The sequence below is a fragment of the Zootoca vivipara genome, chromosome Z1 (assembly GCF_965207765.1).
Source record: "Zootoca vivipara chromosome Z1, rZooViv2.hap1.1, whole genome shotgun sequence".
Classification (NCBI taxonomy): domain Eukaryota; kingdom Metazoa; phylum Chordata; class Lepidosauria; order Squamata; family Lacertidae; genus Zootoca; species Zootoca vivipara.
Window position 1 is genome coordinate 57527748 of NC_142583.1, and position 25129 is coordinate 57552876.

Consider the following 25129-nt stretch of genomic DNA (forward strand, 5'->3'; position numbering starts at 1 on the left):
CTGGAAAGTGTGTGTGGAAATGCAGCTTAAACCTTTTACTTGTGGCTATACACCCTGTATAGAATGTTGATGTGTGTTTTAGTGCGGTTTTGGTTTATCGCTAAAATTAATTGGGCATTTTTTAAAATAGTTGTTTTTAACTGTTTACTGGTAATTTCATTGTTATGTTCTTTTTGTCAACCACTTTGAGTTTTTTTTTGGGGGGGGGGTTGCAATCAAGCTGTGTATAAATTTTATGAAAGAAAGAAAGAGAATTTTTTTAAAGGTGCATACGGCACATTGTATTCCATTAATTGCTCTCTAGGGAGAAATACAGTTAAACTAAATAGGCTAGTAGTCCTTATGTTGAGGCTCTTCTACAGTGACCCCCCCCCCCCAAAAAAGAAACACCAGCCTGGCCACAGGTCTCCTTTTGTTCCAGGCAACTTTCTAAGTACCTTGTTCAAGTGTGCTGGGTTTGTGACACAGCAGCTAAATGTCCACTAGATGCCAGGCTTCCTTTGCACAGAACAGCAGCAGTGCTATTTGGCAGAAAGAAGCCAGCCTTTTCCACTGAGGTTACTAGGTTTTTTTGAGCTGGCCTTTGTAGACAGGGCTGTGTCCAAACTCCATGCACTTATAAATATGATAAACTTTTGATTTTTATTAAAAAACAAAACAGAATATGTGTTGCAATTAAAATATACCTTTGACTATATTAGATTCTTAATTTGTGGATTGATACTCAGGGTTGTGGTTTTTTTTTAAGCACAGGGATTTTAGGACTTAATTTGGATGTTTTGTATATTTATTGGATGGTTGATTGAGAAGATGGTTTGATCACTGGTTGCAAGATACACTGCTTCTGCCACATGTAGGTCAAACCAATCAGTTTCTCTCAGTTTCAAGTTTTGCAAAGACGAAAACAAACTGAGTTCTTGTGTTTTGCTTCTGTTGAGCGTCTCAGATGTAATACTTGCATGCACCCCCTCCCCCATTTTAAAAAATATTCTGCTGCCAAGAATCCTGTTTCTGTGAAACCCGATAGTTCCCAAGTTATGCAAATTGAGAAGATGTGTAAAAATATTTAGCATTTTGAAATTGGTAAGACACAGGAGCAGCAAGGACTCTGAAGCCCTGTCCACAACCACTGAAAGTACCGTATTACTCAGTAGCATTCCTGCCGACTGCTAGTATTTTAGTGGCATTGTCCACACTTTCAGGCATCATTCCTTCCAGTGGTGAATTCGATGAGTGCCAAAGAGAGAAGTATCTGCATGCTTAGGGGAACTCCAAGTTTTGCAAAAGGCCAAAATAAAAATCATGAAGAAAAATAACCTAAAGATGACTATGGAATGCTGAGTATCTGCTGAGGGGGAGAGATGGAATGGAGCATGCTGATGGGAGCATAGCTGGCTGGCTGGAACACTGAGCAGGCGCACTGTGTATTGCAACATTTTGTCACAGGTCCCATGAAAACGTGGAGGAAGGGAAAGAGAGAAAGAGAAGAAAGCAGATTTTGTATCCACTTTCCTATTCTGTGCTTTTCTTGCAGAATCAAGGCATATTCACAGCCTTGTTTATAACTGCATTCTGCCACCATAATGGCGGAAAGGAATTAATTTTTATGAATTAGGCAGGCACGGATAACTTCAGAAAATTCATATTTCACATACGATGTAAAAAAGAAGGCTTTTCTGATGGATCACTAGGTTCAGAGTAAGTCATTAAGGGCTTTGAGTTGCACTTGTTGAACATTGGCGAATTGCTGTTTCCCTTCTAAATGAGGCCATGAGAATTTCTGACTGAGAATAGACAGTACATTTGCCAGGAGACTTTTCTGTCCTAAGCTTAGTTTTCTTTCATCAGTAACAGCTGCTGGATTGGGGTCGAGGGCCACATTGCCTCTTGGCCACCCCTCCAAGAGCCCCATGCAAAAGTGGGTGTGACTAAAGTGAGCATGCCTCCCACACTCTCTTGTGTGTAGACACACACAACACACACACACATGCATCACAGAATCATAGAATTGTAGCATCAGAAGGGACCCCAAGGGTCATGTGGGCCATCTTCCTGCGATGCTGGAATCCTGCCCAAAGCCCAACAGATACACATACAACACATAATCCCACTACATCACATAAATGCACACACACAAACTCCCCTTCTCTGTGGTGCATAGGATTGAGTCCAAATTCATAAATCACTAAAACTTGAGCCACTTTTGCAGCCTGATCTTATGGATATTGGTTCAGCAAGACCCACTTGGTTAAATAGGACTTGCACTCAAGTAAGACTGCCTAGACTCTAAAGTTACCCTCCCACAAGTCCATTAAACCCAGAATCAAATATTCTTAACTGGATCGCTGGTGATGGAAAAGCAATGCCTTAGCAGGGGTCAACATGTGGACGATACTTTGCCTTCTACTCACAGCTGGTTTTAACAAAACAGCTTGCTACTAGAGGATGAATATTCTGTCTTAGGATAGATAAACAAGGGATGTGGTAGGGAAGCAGCAAGGGAGACGCAGGTGATAAGCTCAGTGTCAGAGCTGTAGATGATCCCAGGTTCCACCTCTGGAATGTCCTGGGCCTGAATCCCTGCCTGTCAGTGTGGACAACGCCCAGCTAAGTGGACCAATGACTTGACTTTGTACAAGGCAGTTTTCCATGTTCCTGCAGCAGTAGAAGGAGGGGTAAAGTGAGGTGCTGCATACTGAAAAGAAGGTGCAGAGGCAGGAGTGGGAGAAGGAAATTCAGGAAAGTAACTATAGATGAGCTTGTGCCGAATGGAGTGAGCGAGAAGGATGTAAGCTGAGACAAGGGAAGAGATACAGACTACAATCCTATATCCCCTTACCCAAGAGTAAGTAAGCACCACCCAACTCTATGGGACTGACTTCTGAGAAGATATGTATAGGATTGCACTGATAGACATGGGCAGAGAGAGGGAGAATTTAAAAGGGTGGGTAATCAGCTTAATGGTGTATTATTTGAATACCTAGTAGACTCAAAAGTGCCCATTTAAGAGAAGCAGAGGAATTCACAGGTTTAGTCACTGAAGGTTTTGTTTCGATTGCACATTTACTTTACTGTCAGGCTGTTTTGTTTAGAGTTAGGTCATTTTGGTTTTTAAACTGTTGTGTGCCACTTTTGGCATTGGTAATAACGGAAAGACAATTTACAAGATAAAAACAAAACAAAAAACTGCTGTTTAAAAAGGGGCTATTCTGTAGCCACCAGCTTTCCAACTGTTCTTTCCTCCTTGCCTTCTGTTGTGTGTGTCTGCAGGGTAGGAGTCACCCATCCCTATGAGCCAGAACTATTGTGAGCAGCACGAAATACCTGTTTTGCAGGAGAAAAACTAGCAGCGCTCAGAATCTCCCCCTCCTCCAACAACACCTAGAAAACACCTACAACCCTGCCACCCAAATAAAACCACAGATGGAAAGCAGGTTGCTCCTCCCCACCCCCACCCCCCAAAAGGAACCCAACAAAATCCTTGGGGTTGTTTTTTTTTAAAGGAAATAAATAGGAGGGTCACATGGCCTTGGCTGGCAACAAGGGTGCCATATTGGTCACAAATGCCAGATTAGGAACCCCATAAAGATATAAGAAGAGTTTTCTGGATAAGGCCAATAGCCCATCTCGTCCAGTGGCCAACTAGAGGCCTGTGGGAAATCCACAAGCAGGACCTGAGCACAAGAGCACTTTCCCCCTATTGTTTCCAACATACTGCCTCTTACCATGAAAGAAGAGCATAGCCTCCCCCAAGTGTAGGACCCTATATTTACCTTAGGCAGTATCTGTGCACATAGATTTATCTGAAATTAAATCTGAAATTAATTATGGTGCTGGAGGAGACTGTTGAGAGTCCCATGGACTGCAAGAAGATCAAACCTATCCATTCTTAAGGAAATCAGCCCTGAGTGCTCCCTGGAAGGACAGATCGTGAAGCTGAGGCTCCAATACTTTGGCCACCTCATGAGAAGAGAAGAATCCTTGGAAAAGACCCTGATGTTGGGAAAGATTGAGGGCACTAGGAGAAGGGGACGACAGAGGACAAGATGGTTGGACAGTGTTCTCGAAGCTACGAACATGAGTTTGACCAAACTGCGGGAGGCAGTACAAGACAGGAATGCCTGGCGTGCTATGGTCCATGGGGTCACGAAGAGTCGGACACGACTAAACGACTAAACAACAACAACAAATCCTCATTAAACAAAGTAGCTGACTTCTGGCTGATCTTGGGAGGTTGCTAGTGTGCCCGGTGTCCTCAAGGGGACAAAGCTAGCCTTGTGCATTCCCACAAGACCCTGCCACAGGTCTGCCAGTGAATGCCAGAAGAGAGCTTATGGCTCCGTCCTTCCTCAAGCCTGCTTTGAGCCAGGACTTAAGACCTTGATCTGCTTTGAATGCCACCGTGTAGCTTTGGAAGATATGAAGTAATAACAGAAAAGGTTAAAACAAAACAATACAAAACACCATTCTGACTGTCTTTTCCTCCAGGCTGAGGAACCAGAAGCAGTCCTTACAAGCCTAGAATTCAAGGGGAAGGATTTTATGTCAGTAGATTTGGCTTCTAGGCAAGTATAAGCCCTGGCACATCTCTCTCGCTCTCTCTGCTTAGCACCTGTTCCATCATCTTTTGGTTTGGCATGATTTGTTCTTGAAAAAGCCCATGCTGGGTGCTTCTTAACCCCTTCCTTGAAACGCTTGCCAACTCGCTGTTCAAAGATCTCCCTGGGCATGGCAGCCTCTGATTATAGAGTGCCACCACACTCATCAAGTGGGAATAAGGTTGGCAGCAGCATTGGCAACAAATATTCTCTCTTTTTTTAATAGAACGTATTCATTTACTGCTTAATATATAAAAAGAAACCCCTAAGTGGTATAATCACAGGGCAGGGGTTAGAAATCAGCGTCAATTCAAGTGAAGTTACAGGTAGGTAGCTGTGTTGGTTTGGCGTAGTCGAAATAAAATAAAAAAAAAAATTTTTTCTTCCAGTAGCACCTTGGAGACCAACTAAGTTTACAACAATGAATTCAAATAAGACCTTCTAAATGCTAAGCGAAAAAACAAACAACTAAGAGTGTGCATAGCTTTTATGTGTACTCCATATAATTAGGGAAGTTTTGTTTGTTTGTTTATCTATTACCTACCCTTCAACCTCAGGTGATTTGGGACATGAGCTCACTTTTCTGAGTCAGATAGCACCATTAACAAGGCATCTCAAAATGGGGCAGGGATGACTTTACAGTGGTACCTCGGGTTAAGAACTTAATTCGTTCTGGAGGTCTGTTCTTAACCTGAAACTGTTCTTAACCTGAGGTACCACTTTAGCTAATGGGGCCTCCCATTGCTGCCGCCATGCGATTTCTGTTCTCACCCTGAAGCAAAGTTCTTAACCCGAGGTATTATTTCTGGGTTAGTTGAGTCTGTAATCTGAAGTGTCTGTAACCCGAGGTACCACTGTATTCTCTCCCAGGCCCCCTTTTATTTTCTGAGAAGTGAAAGCATGCTGAGTTGGGAAACACTCTGACCTTGAGAGGGGGAGGGAGGGGGATCTTTCCTGTGGACAGACAGCTTTTAATTATTTTCTGAGTCCACTCCAATCATGGTAATTTGGAGCGAGGGTGATTTTGAATTAAATAAACAGAGTTTTTATTCATGCAGGTCATTAGTCTCCATGTCTTGGCTGTGAAAGCAAGGTTTAAGAGGGTAGAGTTAGACTACAGTGGTACCTCGAGTTACAAACGCCTCAGGTTACAAACGCTTCAGGTTACAAACTAACCTGGAAGAGTTACCTCGAGTTGAGAACTTTGCCCCAGGATGAGAATGGAAATCGTGTGCCGGCGGCGCAGCAGCAGCAAGAGGCCCCATTAGCGAAAGCATGCCTCTAGTTAAGAACAGTTTCAGGTTAAGAACGGACCTCCGGAACGAATTAAGTTCGTAACTAGAGGTACCACTGAATTAGGGTGGCCTGCTCCATTTCCAATTATGATGTTGTCTAACAAACAATAAAAAGCCCCCCTTTCTTTTCTTCATGGGGGGTATTGCCAGGAAGGATGTGTGGTGGGAGAGAGAAAAAACTTTGACTTCTCTAGTTTTTTTTATAGCAAAGATAAAATTACCTAGCGTTATAATCCCTGGACATGTTTTTCTGAGGTTTGGTAGATTTCTTACCCAGGGACTCCTCCCTCATGTTCCCAGTTTTCAAACTGTTGTCCATAGCAGGGAAATGAATGTTACCCAAAATAGTAAAGTCTTCCCTAGGAAGAGGAATTGATATACCAATCTTGGAATTGCACCTCTCTGGAATAGGCTGCAGGTGGGCATTGTTGAGGAACTATACAATCGTACCTTGGTTGTAAAACTTAATCTGTTCCAGGAGTCTGTTCGGCTCCCGGAACCATTCGAAAACCAACTTCTGATTGGCTGCACGAGCTTCCTGCACTCAATCAGAAGCCGCAGAAGCTGTGTCGGATGTTCAGCTTCCAAAGAACTTTTGAAAACTGGAACACCTCTGGGTTTTCGGCATTTGGGAGCCAAAATACACATGTACCAAGGTGTTCGAGAACCAATTGCCTGCATGTCCTTGAAACTTGTCCACCCTGTGTTGCAAACACAGTCTCTCTTTTGATTGTAAGGGGTTTTGCTGGGGGATATGTAATGGGTGACAACATGAGGAGTGTTCACACATTACATTCAACAAGTGTACACTCTGTGTCCCTGTGTATGCAAACAGTTGAGCTGTTCACTCATATGTATCATTCAATAAGTGTACAGTCTGTGTGCATAATAGCTGAGCTGTACAAATCAACACCCTGTACACCCTTTCACACAAACACTTGTACATATGTAGAGAAACCACGTACTTCTGTCTGTGTGAACAAACCTAGAGTTGCTGCAATAGAATTTACCTGCCATGGAAAATGTGAGTCAGCATTAAACATTACCCATCATAGGTATTGGAGACAAAAGCAAAGATGTTTTATTCTCAACCCAGTTATTTGTTTTCTTTTTTACAATGGTGCCATCTTCAGAAGATAGAGACGTTTCTTTATTCATGCATCTCAGTGAGTGGTAAATGAGGCATGCTTGCTCAACTTGTTTCGGATGGAAATTAGTCTAATTAATCCATCCAGCTAAAGAATAGTTGTTCTATTCCAGTACAGAGCAAGTCTGCTGTAGCTGATGTTTTACAGCCATTGTTGTGTACTTCGTAGGACCAGGATATCCCTCTGTTCTGTAGCAAATTTTCATGGAGTAAAGCAACTTGTCAACAATATATCCTGTTTGTAAGATTTCTAATATGTGAAATTGAATTCCTTTTGTAGGTGTTTCCTTGCCAAGTAATGTTTTAGAATGGACATTTGCTTTTCTGTTTAGGATAGGCTTATGTACATTTTCATGTACTGGAGGAATGGAGAAGTTATTTACTGCTCCATATTTGGTGTGTAGTTTCCTCCTAATCTATTATTTTGTTTTAGTTCGATCTTTTATAAGTTGTTGTAAAGTTGTATTTTATTTTACTTTATTGTGTTTTGCGTTGCTTCACAGTAGGCAGGGCTAACAGCCAAAATAAGAGCAAACTTCACTTGAGGTGGTTGTGTTGAAGTGCATGGCTTGAAGGATTTATTATTATTTCTAATTACACAGAACAACTTGGACATTTTGCAAAAGGCACTTCCAATGAGCTGCTCTGCAAAAGAAAACAAGTTGCTTTCCTGGTTTAAGCACAGTGATTTCTGCACGCACACACATGCACACCCAAAATAAACATACATCAGATACTGACAAATCTTTTTAATTGATAAGAATCACATCCCATAATGAATTTACATTCTTTGACTGAACAATTCGGCCCTTGACGCCAACCTCTGAGGGAGAATATTGTGGTCATGGTGTCTGAACAGTGCGGTAGCTATGGCTACGTATATAATTCTTAGCAATGAAAAAAAAAATGACAATGACATTAAATTTAATCAGGTTCCCCTTTTCGGTAGTTCCCACTGGGATGAGCCACTAGTGTCCTGCCTTAAATATTCAGAGCTTTCAAAGTTTGCATGCGTTTTTATGCTAGGACAATATCCTGCTAATAGAGAACAATGGAACTGTCATGTATATCTGCCCTGAGTAGCCGTAAGTCTGGATTTCACTAGTATAGGGATATTATGATTGCTTCTTTAGCAATTGTCCTTATGTTAGCCTTCACTTAGGAAGAAGAAGAAAGAAGGGCTGTGATGAAATGTAGGGACTAAAATATAATGTGCCTGTCTATTTTCCTTTTGGAATATAGATCAGAGACGACTCTCCTTTTTTAAAAAAGAAGAAGAAGAAGACAGAGCTTTATTTCCAGTCACACTTCATCTGATATAAATGAACCAGCACTGAAGATCACATGGCTGAATGCATTTGGAAACACAACCCAACATACATTAAGGAAAAGGAGACTGGAAAGCCTGACTCTACAAATGAAAAGCATCTCGTTCTTCAAATCTACCATAAGATTTGTGAAGTGGAACTACCAAGATGATGTTTAAAGAGTTGGTTGTAGTATTCTTTTTAACTTCATGAGTTCTCAAGCTGAATCCACCTCACGATTAAACACAAAGAGTGCGTGTTTACTAGTAACACTATGCATTTTGAGCTGCTTAGTTTTATGAGAATGTGGTGTGACATTTATTACTCTAGTAAAGGGAAGCTGTGTTAATCATAAAGGTACAAGGAAATTAGCCTCCTAAGTCTAGAATTCCTAATTAAGGCTGAAATCCTAAGCATAGTTTTCCTGGAAGTAAGCCGCCTTAAACACAGTGATAACGTCTGTGCAAATAGGCATGTGGTTGCACCTTAAGAGTTTATAGGGAGTAAAATACAGAATGAGTTCAAAGACGCTGTTGTGAAAGCATTGTAAGATTGGTTTGGATCATTTTTCAGACAGGGTTGGGAGTTCTTGTTGACTAATTAGACCGAATAATCAATTAAAAGTATTTTTGATGAACATATTGGATCTAATTTATTAGTACATTTAAAAAACCCACTTATGACTAAAAATCCATGGGTTTTTAGTTAAGCTTTACTCAGAGTTTGTTGTTGTTGTCTCCAGAGACAATGGAGTGCACCTCCAGGGGGAAGCCAAACTGCTGTGTTAGCATCCCTGAAGTGACCTCCCCGGGGCACAAGCCTGGGCAGTGTGTACGGATGTCCTGGGCAGAAATGAATGGACTTAACTTGGTCATGGTCATTCACTGCAGTGGGTCTACTCTGACTAAAGCTGTGTGGACCACTTTACACTTACACTGAAACACATTTTATATATTATGGCCAATTCACCCAAGTTTCTCAGTGCAAAATTGTGAACTAGATCTTCTTTAATTTGCAATGCATTGCAGGAGAGAGGGAAAGGAGTCAGTTTTGCCCGTGGGGGGGTGAATAGCCCCCCTGCATTCCAAAGAGTAGCTTCACCACATTCCTCTTCTGAACATGTGGATGGCCTCCAAGTGAAATACATGGGAAAGCACAGCTGTGCTTGCTGACAAGAGCCAATCCTGTGTCTCTTATCTCAGCAGCTGAAGGCTTGTGATACAATGCTGATTGCAAGCACTGCGGAGTCTATTAGTTTTCCCTCCACCTGATCACTTATCACATCAAGCGTTAGATTAGTCAGTAGAGAAGGGCCACAACTGAGTGATAGAGCACCTATGCTGCAGATACAAAGTCAACTATATTTCAAGGTAGGGTCAGGGAAGCCAGTTTTCTTATGTCTTGGAGCAAGAGGGGATTAACCAGTGGCGCTCCTGATCATTTCCGTGGGTGGGATTGCTGCAGCAACTTCATCCCAGCAGCAAAACGTTGGCTGGGAGTGGGAGAGGTTGAGCTTTTGCAGACATCCTGGCAGAGCCAATCCAGAGCTCCCATGAATGCACCTGCTCAGCCCCACCCACCCATAGCTGTCACGTTTTCCCTTTTTCTCACGAGGAAGCCTATTCAGCATAAGGGAATTTCCCTTTAAAAAAGGGAGAACTTGATAGCTATACACCCACCCTGCGACATTGTCCCTTCCCCTCCTGGTAAGGGACAGAGACTTTGCTGCTGGGAGTCTATTGCTAATGACCCTGCCTCCCCTGGTGACCTGCTCCTGGTCTGGAAAACTGCTGTCAATTAAGCACAGAGATAGATGGACCAATCGCCTGGCCTGGTATAAGGCAGCTTTATGTGTCCCATAGCCATGTAATTTTATTTAGGAGACTTCACTCAGTTGGTGCGTTTTTTTGTTTTGTTTTTTACTATGTCTTTTAACAGCCCGAAATGCCTTGTTACCTTGAGGGCTAATTCAGGTTTGATTTTTCCTTATTTCCATCATGAAAACACGTGAGACAGAAGCAGGGGAGAGGGAAATGGCTGAAGCTACAAATGAGCAAGCAGTCCTGTTCTTTAGGCCAGTATCTTTATTTAATTCTACAAACCAGACAAGAACTCATTTTGTTTTATTGCCGTTGCTGTGAAAGGCCGCTTGAATGACTTGTCGCCATGTAGGCGGTACTTTCTGCATTTCATTACCACTTGACCCCACTGCCTGCAAGCTTGTCTCTCTACACCCACTTGCTTTAGCTGCCAACTGAAGATAACACTTCAGGCATCTGCCATAATAAAGTCTTTAAGGTGCCACGAGATTCTTTGCTGTTCTTTTTATTAGTCACCAAGGGCTCAGTCCAAATGCCCCCAGGGTTTGCTCTGTTCTGTTTGTTTTACTTGAGCGTAGGATTTCCTAGCTGGCTGCAGGGAGGATCATGTGATCTCAGCCCAAAGCACAGCCCTTGCAGAATGTGAGCAGAGTGAAATGCGAACTGGGGAACACTGTCCTTGGCATTCATGCCTTTGTTTTAATCAGAAATAAGCAGAAAACGAGAGGGATGGGCGGGGTGGTTGGTCAGAATAGAACAAGCAGAGAGGAGGGGAAAGGAGCACCTTTAAGATCTGGGGCACAAAACACCTCCACCCTGGACCTCAGACAGCGTATTGGACGCGGCAGCCGCCCACCTGTTCTAGATGCGATTAGATAATGCGTGCTTAGATGCATGTTTCAAATTGATCTCTGGGGAAATGGAGGCATTTGTGCTTTCAGCTTAAGTGACAACAGCCACATTCGCAGTTGTGCTAGAGATGCCTCTACCCCACAAGGGAAGCAGCAAGGCAAGCCAGACTTGGTCCTGCTTTGAATGGAGCCATTGAAATGAATGAGACATGTGTTACTCATAGGGATGGGTCAATCTGTCAATTTCAGTTCTTCTCTGCTTCTCATTTTTCCATTCTTAAGTTCAGTTCTCCACATTTCCTCATCAGTTTTGTGATTTTTTTAAAAAAAGTAATCGTGAGAATCCATCTGCATTTCAATATGAATTTCTTTTTTGATACTTTTTTGGGGGGTACTTTTGCCCAATACCGGTACATTTTTTGGCAAAGCAATTTTACCTGATATAATGCATTTCTTCTTCTTCTTCGTTAGTTCCACTAAAACATGCATCTCCACAGACGCTTTACCCTGTTCTGTGCATTTTTGTACATCTCACTTGGCTGGAGAACTGCACTGCAAATTTCAGAGAAGGGCAAATTTGAAAGGATGCCTGCATTTCAGGTTGTATATTGTTCTGGAAAGTGTGACTTAAGAAGGTTTGCCTTTAAATGTGAACTGAATCAAATATCTTCCCTGTCCCTAGTTATTCATGACAATCTTTAAGCCCCACTGATTTCAGTGGGTCTACTCTAAGAATGACGAAGTCTCAATCCAGTTGTTGGGCATTGCAGCTGGGCAGAGTGCTACTGCGTTCATGTCCAGTTTGCAGGCTTCTCACAGCCATCTGGTTGGCCACTGTGAGAACAGGATGCTGGACTAGATGGGTTGTTGGCCTAATCCAGCAGGCTCATTTTGCATTCTTATGTTTTTAGCTCCATTTTACTCCTAAATAAAGTTTTCTTTTAAAATACAGGCAACAGAAAAGAATCCCCACATAAAAATACAGCAAGGTCATTAAATATATAAAGAGAGTCATGGATTGCAATCCTTAAGCCAAGCATAGGATTTGAGGTGGGGTGATGGATCAAGTTGAGATTCTCTAACATCACAGCTACAGTCATAATGCCCACACCTACTGATAGGGCGGCTGGGTGAAAGAGAGGGCAGGACTTCTGTGCCATTAATAGGAGAAGGACTTTCAGCAGGTATAGCTTGCCTTCCTTTGCAAGGACCTCGGCAGGTGCAGGTGTGCCTCTGGGTGCCACATGGTGACTGTTGACTTTGTGATTTGGCGTGTGACCTGGGGGATCTTACTTTAAACACAAACTAACCAGACACCTTAAGGGCAGGGATGGTGGAGCTTTGACCGTCAAAGAGGTTGCTCCACCACAACTCCCATCACACCCAACTGGAACAGTCAATGGGATTCTGGGAGATGAAGTCCAGCAACATCTGGAGGGCCACAGCTTCTTACAATACTTGTGTAAGGTTTACTGAGTTCAAATGCAGTGATGCACACTGAACAACTGAAATGAGCCACATAAGGGAGCTTTCCGTGTCACTTCAGTGACAGAGACCTACAGTGTTTTGCGGATCCACATCAGAACCCTTGGTTGTACATGGAAGCTGATGGATCAGGGACCTGGATTTTTAAAGTTTTTAAAGATTCAGATTATCAAGTAACATCAACACCACCACCTTGTTGCAGGTAGGGAACCGAGACTCTTCCTTCCTTCCTCTCATACGGTGACTTAACTCACAGGATGGTCCTTTCTGCTCACGACAATAAAAACACATTTATGGCTCTCATCTGCATTTGCATGCAGGTGTGTATGTTATTGACACAGGTGAGAAACTGCGCAATGCACACAATGTACAGATAGTTATTTCAGTGTGAAATGCAAAGAGAGAGAGAGAGAGAGTACGATTCATGTGTCGAACCAGATTAAAATAAATACAGCAAAGTTGTTGGTGTGAATGCAGATTATAAATGCTGCTATCTAAGAAGTTCAAGCATTTAAGCAGGCTGCGTTGTTAGACACGTACGAGGTAGCAAGTCTTGTGGAATTTAAAGGGACTCACTCCATAGCTTTGCACTGCTGGTTTCTATATAATTCCCCCACTACCATCACTGCTGTGGAACAGCGAGGGGGAAGGAGGTGCATATATGTTCATAGCTAGCTTCTGGTTAGACAAGCAAGACCAAAGATTATTCTGCAAAGTGAAGTTAGAAACTGTATACTTCTTTATTGTCTCATCACAAAAAATGTCCAGTCTAAATGCACCTTAGATCTCTGGGTACTTTGTCATGGTAATGGTAACCTAATGCATTTGATTTTCTTAAACCTTTTCTCCATCCCTTTCAGCAAGGTTGCACTGAAAGCACCTCCTATGCTGTGCTGATAAATGCAATCTATTCTGGTGTGTGTGTGTGTGTGTGTGTGTGTGTGTGTGTGTGTGTGTGTTTAACAGAGGCAGCAGATTTCTTTCTTTTGAAGACATTGGCAAGCTGCCTTTTGTAGTTCAGGGTTCAAATGTTTCGATTTTGGTTATACTTTATGAAACTGCCTCACATGTTACTTTGGGCTTGTGTTTGCTGCTCATTCATTCATGTAAGAAATATAACGTGTGATATGATCGCGATTCAAGATTCTCTGTTTTTCCAGTTGCAGCTGAGGTCAGTAATGGTGAACCTGTGAGCATCCAGCTGTTGTTTGTGGTCTCACCAATAGCAGTGGCTCATGGGAAGATTACACGAGCCATATCCTTCTTGGTGGTGATACCTCAGGATGAATTAAGTTAGGGTGTGGTGGTAGGGAGTTTCCTATTGGCATCTCCACTTACGTAACATTTTGTGAGTGGACTGTATTTTAACGATACTGAACACCATCCTGGGATCTCATTCATTCATTCATTCATTTTATTTGTATGCCACTTTTCCACACACAGAAATCATACTCAAAGCGACTTACAACAAGGAAAACAGGAATGCACCAATGTCTGGGTGCAGCTGGTCGAGTGGAGACCTGAGGCGGCGGCCCATAAGCAGTTCGGCCTGTGGTTGTGTGAGGGGTAATGTGTTACACAAGCAAGTACTCCGTGACCCGCTCGTGCTAGTCCCCCTGGTTCAGGCGCACCAGGGCCTCTTTAGCCGACCACACCATTCTCTCTGCTTGCCCGTTGCTGGCGGGGTGAAATGGTGCTGTTAGGGCATGACGGATGCCCAGCCCGAGGAGGTACCGCTCAAACGTGCCCAAAGTGAACTGAGGTCCGTTATCTGAGACGAGGACATCAGGACACCCATGTGTTGCAAACAGTCCTCGCAGCACTCGGATGACGGCCTCTGTAGTAGTGGAGGACATCAGGGCCACCTCCAGCCATTTAGAGTAAGCGTCCACCACTACCATAAAGGTCCGGCCGTGAAAGGGGCTGGCAAGGTCGATGTGCACCCTCAACCAGGGTGCCTTGGGCATCTCCTAGGTGTGTCCTTTGGCTGCTGCTGGTGCAGGTCTTGACTCTTGGCACGCTCGACAGGCAGCAACCCAAGAGATGATGGCATCATCCATGTTAGGCCACCAGACGTAACACCGAGCCAATGCCTTCATTTTGACAATTCCCGGGTGGCCGATGTGCAGGGCTTGGAGGGCGCGCTCCCCAAAATGTACTTAAATGGAGCAGGGCTTCTGTGTGTGCGCGAAGCGCCGATAGAGCGCTTCTGCACATGCATGCACCACGCAGATCGCTTCTGCACATACGCACGCCACAGAACCCAGAAGTAAATACTTCCGGGTCCGCGGAGTTCTCAAACCGAGAGTACTCAAACCGCAGCAGACGTAAACCGAGGTATGACTGTACATAATGCCTTGCGAGGAAAAATCCCCTTGGTTCTGTTATCAGCACTTCCAGGTAAGATTCCTGTCTGTTAGCTGCTAGTGACTGTCCATTCTCCCGCCCAGTGTGTCCACGCAAAGGATACCAACTTTATTAATAAGAAGAGTGATGAAGCCTAGAGAGGAAAGAGGAGAGAGTTATAAATCAAATAATACAGCAGGCTTTCCACTCAAAGCTAAGGTACTTGGGCCTTTGTAGTAGGGTTTGACTAACCACAATAGCCCTCTTTGTTGTGGTCGCAGCTGAGAGAGACCTTGACTCTCACCTTTGGCTCAGGGAACATAACTCACAATACAACCAATTATCCCACAGTCAGGTTCACAATGGCAATAACTGGGTTATTGAAAGTGAAAGTACTCTTGCCACCAGAAAATTGACGATTAAAAAAGAGTAGCAGCGGGGGTTCCCTTCATCTACCAGTTTAAAAACAAACAGAACATAGAAGTCCATGCCTGCTTACTTGCAAACCAGAATATAGTAGTACGCACTTTTTTTGAGAAGGCTAGTGTTTATTTATTTATTATAAAACTTATATATCACTTCTCACTTCTCTTAAGAACTATCAGAGCCGTTCACAAAATAAAACCAAGCAATACCCCTTACAGTAAAATCCAATTAATTAATCAATTCAAATCAAACCAGGGGGGTGGAAATCATAGGATCAACCTTAGAAACCAGATGAATGTTCAAGAACATGCTTGTGTAAACACATAAACACACACACATACACACACCTGGTGGAACCCGTTCAAGACTGGTGCCCATCTGACCTTCCCCAGAGCATTCCCCAGATGAAAATACAGTGGTACCTTGGTTCTCAAACTTAATCCATTCCGAGAGTCTGTTTGACTCCTGAAACCATTCAAAAACCAAGGTGCGGCTTCTTATTGGCTGCAGGAGCCTCCGTCAGACATTCGGCTTCCGAAAAACATTCGCAAACCGGAACACTTACTTCTGGGTTTGCAACTAAGCCATTCGGGAACCAAGCTTACTCCCCTACCAACTGACCCTCCTTGACTTCCCATTTTGGTCTCCCACCCTCCCACAGAACATTTCCTCTGAAGGCCAAGTGCCCCCACCTCTACACTAATGGGACACAGCACGTATGCCCTCCACCATCCTGAGAAAACCCCTTGATTCCAGTTTTGTTTTGTTTTATCACGGTACATTTACAAAAGAAAAACACAAGCCAATAAAACTTTTTTTTAAGAAAGGGGCAAGATTAGATGTGGATGCACAAAGTTTTTTTTTTTTTGCTGTTTTTAAAATCAAGACTCCTTGCACTCCCCCCCTGCTCCCCCTTTCTTCTTGACTGGGGTGGCCCTGCCCTCTGCCTGCCCCACAGAGCCAGTGCGTCACACAGAGCTGGGCCTTGGCGGCAGCTGCCTTCCCTCCTCCTTTCCTGCTCTCCAATAGCCACTACAAATAGTCCAAAGGAGGAGGCCATCAGCAGCGGCCATAGAGACGCCATGGAGAGGCAACAGCCCAAGACAAATGCCAGCTCATTCCTCCTCCCCGAGTTCAGCAGTCACAGCATTGATGGAGGAAATAGGGACTTTCTGGGATCAAATCAGAAGCTGGGGTGGCTTTTGTGATTCTGGGGCTGTCCCTGGGAAATCAGGACACTTGGAGGGTATGCACAGGATAGGTACCCCTACTAGTTGTCCCAAACTAGTTTTTTTCTGGAGTCAATTCTTCTACTTGGGCAAAGATTCCACTGGTGGGTTGGGGATTATGGTGTGTAGGAATTGCAGTTTAGTGAACGTCTTTCCCAGTGAAGCTCACCTAGTGTGGGCTTGCAGCATTCAAGCACAGCAGAACTCATGTACCCTCATTTGCCACTTACACCATCTCCATAGTACGGCCTATCCAGTTTGTGAAAAATGTATATTGCACTTGTAGTGCAATAGACTGGGGCTTCAACTAATATAGCATGCGCGCGCACACACACGCACACACACACACACAATCATCATCGGCAGCAGCCTGGACTTTGTGACCATGGACAAACTTAAAACTCAAGGATGCAAATCTAGCATGCAGTTATGCATGGTAGGCCCCAGTGAAATCCATGGGCTTCCCTATGAATAACTGGGGGGAGCGGGGATTGTAGGCTTGCCACCTTTGTTCTGGCCAAATACAGGGCAGGGCAGGCCAGGGCGGGCGGTTGGGGGACGATTCCCCCCCCATCTGACGCTGAAATGACTTCAAAGCAATCCATTACATCCTAACAGGATGGCTCCTCTGGAATTTCTCTCTCTCTCTCTCTCTCTCTCTCTCTCTCTCTCTCTCTCTCACACACACACACACACACACACACACACACACACTCACTCACACACACACACACACACACACACGAATTTGTCAATCTGTCTGTGCTTGACTACCCAGAGCTTAAATACATGGTCTTTTACACACCCGTTCAAACACATACATTTGGAGAGGATCCCTAATTTGGTACACACACACACACACACACACACACACACACACACAGAGAGAGAGAGAGAGAGAGAGAGAGAGAGAGAGAGAGAGAGAGAGAGAGAGAGAGAGAGAGAGAGAGAGAGAAGATCTGAAATGCAGGACAATATTGTATCAGTACAGGACGTAGCATTTTACATTGAACTCCGGTACAGTCCTGTATTATACAAGACGTGTGGCAACTCTAGATTGCTACCTAATATAGTGCTTTTGATTTTATCGGTTTATGATGTAACTGGCATCACAGTGGGTTTAATTCTAAACATAAATATGTTGCTATAGACATATTTTGCATTGCTCCACAAATAGTCGTTCTTCTTCGCATACGTTGCCCGATTCAAGCAGTTTTTCCTTCTCTTCCCTTTCCCCCCTCCTTCTGAAGTTGAGAGAACCATTGTACCTGTGATCAGTAGCTATGGTTGCTGATACTTGATCTGTTTATTCCACCTGAAAATGTCTGACCTCTGCATTACCTGTGTAAGCAGAAGAATAGAGCAGTGGAAATACATTGACACAAGATTCTCCCTTTACTTGCAAGACAGCTATAGACATGGGGAATTAGAATTAGAATAGGCGAGTGGGCCCTTTGGGATCCAACTACAGGTCCTTTTAGTCTTCTGATTTCAAAGGCAATTGCTCTCTCTCTCTCTCCATCCCCACTCTATCTTTAGCTGCAGGAGTCACCAACTACATTAACCTGCCCACTGACTGGCAAATCCATCGCATCTTCTCTCCTTTGAGAAAAGGGGAAAGGGGGTTTGCTTGCTTGCTTGTTGACAATGCTCTTTGCTTAGTCTGGGGCACAGGGAAGGGGGACAGCAGGGTCTCTCACTAAGCCACCTGAGTACTGTCTCCGTAGGATAGTGACAAATGGTCAGCTGAAGTGCAAAGATCAAGTGCTAGGAGAGCAAGGTCACATGCTTTACACGACACCTAATGGGGCTGTCATTTCTCAGGCTCGTTGGCCAATGGGGAGGTGGCGACAGGACCTTCCAGTCACTAAGGTATCATGTCTGGCATCTCAATTGAGTGGGTTAAATCCAGCAGGGCCAAATGAGTTCACATCTAATTGCCATTGTCTCATTAATTCTTTTATGTTACCGTCTCTCTGTGTGAGTGTGTGTGATAGAGGGAGAGGGAGAGGGAGAGGGAGAGGGAGGGAGGGAGGGAGGGAGGGAGGGAGGGAGGGAGGGAGGGAGGGAGGGAGGGGAGAGAGAGAGAGAGAGAGAGAGAGAGAGTCATGTTCAAACAGTAAGAATATTGTAGGGCACCTGCGAGTTGACTGAAGTGCAATTGCTTCCCAATAGCTTCATTTGATAATGCTGCAAATTCTCATGTATTAATCAAAGGCATTTGATAGATATATCTATGAATAATGGAAGGCACAATATTCTTTTATTGGAGAATATTTGGTAGGGGTAGAATGTTAAGGTCCTGCTCTAGGGAACAGTAAGTGTATTGACTGTTTAAAAATCTGCCCCCGTACATATAACTCATACAAACATTTCTTAAAGCATCTGTCAGTCATCCTGTGCCCCGCTTTGGTTAAGGAACATTTCAAGGAACATTTTAAAACTGTATGTGATGGTACAAGTTTGCGCTTTGATCAAATTAGGTAAAGGTAAAGGGACCCCTGACCATTAGGTCCAGTCGTGACTAACTCTGGGGTTGCGGCGCTCATCTTGCGTTATTGGCTGAGGGAGCCGGCGTACAGCTTCCAGGTCATGTGGCCAGCATGACAAAGCTGCTTCTGGCGAACCAGAGCAGCGCACGGAAACGCCATTTACCTTCCCACTGTAGCAGTACCTATTTATCTACTTGCACTTTGACGTGTTTTCGAACTGCTAGGTTGGCAGGAGCTGGGACCGAGCAACGGGAGCTCACCCTGTTGTGGGGATTCGAACCGCCGACCTTCTGATTGGCAAGCCCTAGGCTCTGTAGTTTAACCCACAGCGCCACCTGCGTCCCAAATTATGTTGCTTTAAAAAAAATGAAGCCTTGAGGTGACTTCAGTTACGAAAAAAATGGTTCTTAAACTGAGCTCCTGTTTAGGGAAGGGACATGGATGAAAGTTTTTCTCCCTCTCTCATAGCACTAGAACTCTGGGGCATTCAGTGAAGCAGAATGCTAGGCGATTCAGGAATAGGCAAAAGAAAGTACTTTTTCACACAGTGCATAGTTAAACATTGGAATTCACTCTCATAGGAGGCAGTGATGACCATCAACGTGGATGGCTTTTAAAAGAGAATTAGTCAAATTCATGGAAGATAAGTCTATCAGTTACTACTAGCCACAATGGCTATCTTCTGCCTCCACTGACAGAGGCGGTATTGCTGGGAATCACAGATGGTTAGAATATTATTCCACTCAAGTCATGCTTTGGGGCTTCTCATGGGCATCTAGTTGAGCATTGTGAGAACAAGATGCTGGATGAGATTACATTCTCACATATGAAATTACCAATGAAGATGGGTTTATCTCCCTCTGTACGTCTGCTCCACAGACTCCTGAGACTAAGGCCACAATCTTGTACACCCCATTGTAAATGATTTGAATAAATAAATAAGGTGGGACTCAGCGGGACTTTGGAGCAAACAGTTGAGGGCACTTAAGTTTATTCAGAAGTAAGTCTCCATTGCAAACTGTGTGAGTTGCTGAGGGATGCTATGGTGGTTTGCTCCGAAATAAATCTCACAAAGTTCAGTGGGTCTTACTGGCAGCTAATAGTCACTCCTCTTCAGTTCCCAAGGTTTATGAAGAGGAAATGACTGTAGACAGTTTTATGTCTTTGGTGTAAATCTGTATTTTGCCTATTTTTATTCTGTTTTTATATTTATGTTTAAGTTTCATTTTGAAGTTCCAGGTTTTTAAAATTATTTTATCACAGCTCTGATCAGCCCTAGCTAGCGTGATCAATTGTCAGGTACGGTGGGAGCTGTAGTCCAACAACATCTGAAGGGCACCAGGTTGGGGAAGGCTGGCCTAATTAGATAAGCTGCCATTCCAAAATGCTTGCAAGATAGCAATTGCCATTGCATGCAGTAGGGACCTGTTTATGGATTTAGCTGATGGCATCTACAGACAAACCACATGATTACTGGGTGAGGGGGTCAAAGTCTTGTAGGACTAAACTGGTCAAACTCCCAAGCATTCCGGTTTTGTACCAGTTCTGTTCAAACCAATTTCCTAGTACTAAACCAGGCAGTTGGAAGCATGAACACATGGAGAGGTTTTATAGTCTTCCTTTGCAGGTCATTAAAAAAAAAAACCTCACCTCTTCTCACCCTAAGGCATTCACATGTATACATGCAGTTTGAAGAAGTCTACTGGAAACCAGGTTGGGAGTGTTCTTCGGCTTTGTGATTGACATCTCTAGACTTCCCTGGTGACAATGTCATCTGAGAGGCCTTTCGTTCCCAACCCCAAGTCTTCTGCAGTCTGTGGTGTCACAGAAGGACAGCCCCCTGTGGTATTGCCAAGCTCCTAGCTGTCATGGGGCTAGGACCTGGACTAATTCATTGCAGTGGAGTTTAATTAAACTGCACCAGAGTTGTTTCCCTGGTAAAATAAGTGTGGGAAGAGAATGTGTGTCAAAAGAGACATACCCCTCACTGTGTGCCGTTTATTGTTGCGCCACAACTAATATATTGTGGGAATTCCCATGGAGTCCATGATAAACTGTATTATCATCTTCCCTAAAACAGGCTCTCTACCAGTGCATGTTACCACTGTAGCCCACAATTCCATTAATCCTCCTAATTTATTGTATTACGGCTGTATGTGAGGTCTCCTAAAGTCATTGCACCCCTTTCATCTTGATAAAAATGCTTGTTTTTTCCTTTTCAGATAAAGCCAGTTATTATTTGTTGTGTCTGTCTCTTGCACGAAAATATAATTACTGGCTGAGAAATGTAAACTGCATTTGGCACGTTGTATGCCATAAAATGTAACGATTTTACGAGATCTACTTACTGCAGTAGTATATGAAGACACACACAGCCTACACAGCATTTTTATTTAGTTCTAGGTTTAAAAGTTATTTTTATAAATACTGTTAGGTTTTTTTTTAAGTGTATGGGTATGTAGCTATATCTCTCTAGCCGTACACAACACCCACATAAACAAATAAACTACAAAAGATGTGTTGGTAGGATCGTTCCATTTTATAAGACAACCAAATAATCAAATATATTCTTATCATCATCATTATTCAATTTATATACCACCCGTTATCCAAAGATCCCAGGGCAGCGTACAACATTAAAAACAAAATTAGCATAGAATAATAATACAAGACAATAAAACAATCACAGGGGAAAAAAATCATAATAGCAATGATAAAACCCAATCACTATCAAAGTCTACTAATTATTTTGTCACTGGGTTTCATTGAAGTCTTCCACCTAACGTTCTGCTTTTTTTCTATGAAAGGAAAATGAAAGCCCTCTACAAAACTTCGTGCAATGTTGTGCACACTTACTATACCTCTCTTTGCACTAAGTAGAATTTACTTCTGAGTAATCTGTGAAAGGGGCCCAGGACCTGTTCACTCCTACATATTTGTCATTGATGACCCATGGGTAACCTCACAAATTGAACTTTCACAATTGGAGCAGTGGCATTCAGTGGCGTATTGCCTCCTGAACCTGGAGGTTGCAACTAGCCAACATGACTAGTAGCTATCATTTTCCTTTCTAAGAGCTGGTGGCCATCACATATTGTGTTGACCTATTTAAGTCATTACCAGTACCATCCAGAGCATCACCAGTTTCCCTGTCCCTAAAGGAGAAGCAGGTGGTTTAAGGTGCAGCTGAAAGCAAGCAAATCTACCAGCAATTCCACACTTCCTTGGAAGCTGGTTCCAGTGCTACTGCGAACAGGCTAAAAATATAATTTCTGCACCAGCCCTTTGGACTGCTCTTGGTGTGGGGGCCGTAAATGCTTAAAGCTGAAATGTGAAACTGGGCCAGGTCAGACTCCTTTTATTGAAACTACCCCCCTGTCTTGTCAAACCACTGAGGCGCATATTGTACTGCAACAGCCTATCACAAAGCCCTTTCTGTCTGGAACTTGTCCATGAAACTTCTACTGTCCAGCAGAGCATAAACACCAAGGTGGAACTACTGTCCAAAAAAACTGCATGGCACAATAGCTGCTGCTTTCACAGTAAGACAATCAAGTGGATTTTCTGCTGGTGTGTTTTTCTCATCATATGCATGACAGAAAATCTAATGGGGCCTGCTAGGGTTTTTTTTTTTCCTCCAGTAGCTTCTAAGATTCTCTAAAGTAGCCCCTTATCAGCCCCAATCTATGATCTCAAGATGACTACCTGCTTATTAGAGACAATTGGTAAGGTAGTGGCTATATCTTTATTCATCCCCTCCACCCCCATCAAGGTAGCGATAAATCAACTTAGGAAGTGAACCTACTATATCAGATTTAAGCCTTTAAGAGTAATTGAGCATCTACCTTCTCATATCCAAAACACAGAGTTGTATTTTACTGTGTTTGGAAAACTTCATACCTACCTTTCTAATTTGTAGCCAAGCCAAGTTTACAACATGAAAACCATCAAAACAGTAAAGAAGTGAAACTAATGTTTATAAGGACAATAAAACAGAAGCATAATGCTAAAATAATGAACAGTGATAAACCTATATCATTTAAAAGGCAGAAAAACTGGTAGGCAAACCTTTCCCTGCTTCCAAAAATAGAACAAGGATGAACATTGGTGGATCTCCCTCAGATGAAATCTGCACTGTTGGTGCCCAGAGTGGAGAGGATTCTGCTTGTGCACTTCCTGGGGGCATCTGAGTGGCCACTGTGAGAACAGAGTTCTGGACTAGATGGTCCCTTGGCCTAATTCAGCAGGCTCTGTTTATGTTCTTAAGCAGAACGCCTTTGACTACCAGTAGCTGGGGAATGTGAGCATGCAAGGTCTCTTGGACTCATGCTTTACCATTATCCATGAATTTATTTAATCCTCTTTTAAAGCTATCCAAGTTGGTGGCTATCACTACCACTATGGTAGCATCAAGTTGGTGCCTTTGAGATTGGAGAGAATAGAAAGCCATCATGAGTTGATTGATAGTCAAGATTAAGACCTTTCTTTTCCAGTGAACAGGAATTGTTTTAATTTTGATTCTATCTGATCCTCCCAGGCATTGTGTGTATGTGCGAAGCTGCTCTGCATGAAATGTTCAGATTTGTCACTGATTTTTTTTTAAAAAATGTTATATGTACCTGTAGGGTGTTTGGGGTGTTAGGGAAGGGGTAGTACCTATGGTGGGGGACACATCCCCACCCTGCACTCAGCTCTCACCTGTGGCTTCAACCATGGCCACACTCCAGGAATGACTTCAACTGGGAAGGCTGAACTAAGTAAGGGTAACCAATGGGTCTCAGAGTCTTGGTAAGTTAGGGACTTCCCTTGCATACAAAGACAGGCTCTGGCGGACTGAGTGGCAAGACCAATAGTGGGTCCAATGGTCAAGAAGGCAGTTTCTGCATGTGCTATAGAGGGATGTGAGGGGCAGATGGGACTTGTAAACCTAAGAAGATAGCCTATCTAGAAGGAAAACTCTGATCCTAAACCTCCACTGCCTTGTGGGATATGTTCAGGAGAAGAAGAGGATAAGGCGTTGACCCTACACAAATCCAGGGTGGTGCTCCGAAGACGGTTGGATAGCGCTTTGCACACCTCCTTCCAGCAACTCCTGAGCCAAGTTGATGCCAAACGCCTTGCTCTGCTTTACTTTGGATCACATCAGCGAGGCTGAGAGGGGCATCTTGCCTACCTGGGCAGCCCAGAACCTCCATACACACAGGCTAGGCTTGAATCCTGATGAGGCAAGTTTGGTGCTACCAACACAGTGGTTTGGCTTCACCCCTGGAGGCACACTCCATTGTCTCTCAAGACAGACAGATGCCAACAATATATATGTGTGTCCTGGGATAGGGAATCTGTAGTCCTCCAGATATGGCTGGACCACACCTTCCACCATCGCTGATCATTTGCTGAGGCTGATGGGATTTGGAGAACCACAAGTTCTACATTACTATTTTCAGTGTTCTTTCCTGTCTTGTCCATCCCTTGTGAGACTGTTGCTATGATCTTATTGTTTCGAATTCTCTGTAAGCCTTTTATTAGAAAAGCACATGTGTCCATATGTGTTCAGATCAACCCCCTCCAGGGCTCCTACAGAAACGCCGTGGGGCAGAGAGAGTTCCATAGTCTCATAACAAGATCCCATGGGGAAATAAGTGGGAAATCGAAATATATGTACCTCCCTCAATGATGCTTTCAAATACAAGCGAAAGTTTGGGACCAAATCTGGAAAAGGAGGAGTTTTCAGCTGCTGGACACTTGCGCCAAAATTGTAGATATTTTCCCCAAATATTTTGTATATTTATGCTTGATCTTGAGACCCGACACGCAGGTCAGCAGATGTCAATAACATTTTAATTGCTAAAGGGTTTTTTTTTTAAAACAAAGTCAGCTGGGAATGGGTAAAACAGTATCCTGTCTATTATTCCTAGTTTCTCTTCATGAAGCCTATTCTTGGCTGCACACATGATAGTTGCTATGCATACAGATAGGGTCTTAACAATACTGATCTGACATTTAAGCATTTCACCTGCCGCACAGGACAGCCTGCTTGTGCTTTTAAACTTACTTCTTGGGCCAAATGCAAAGGGACCACTGTGCAACTCCTTGCTTATCTGCTGTATTAAGTCAGCGAAGTTAGTGCTTGGAT

The 25129-nt window shown here is 43.5% G+C and overlaps 1 pseudogene; it reads right to left on the reverse strand.

Annotated features, from left to right (window-relative positions):
• The window catches only part of LOC148687389 (uncharacterized), a 98213-nt pseudogene that overhangs the window by 13505 nt on the left and 59579 nt on the right, over positions 1–25129 (reverse strand).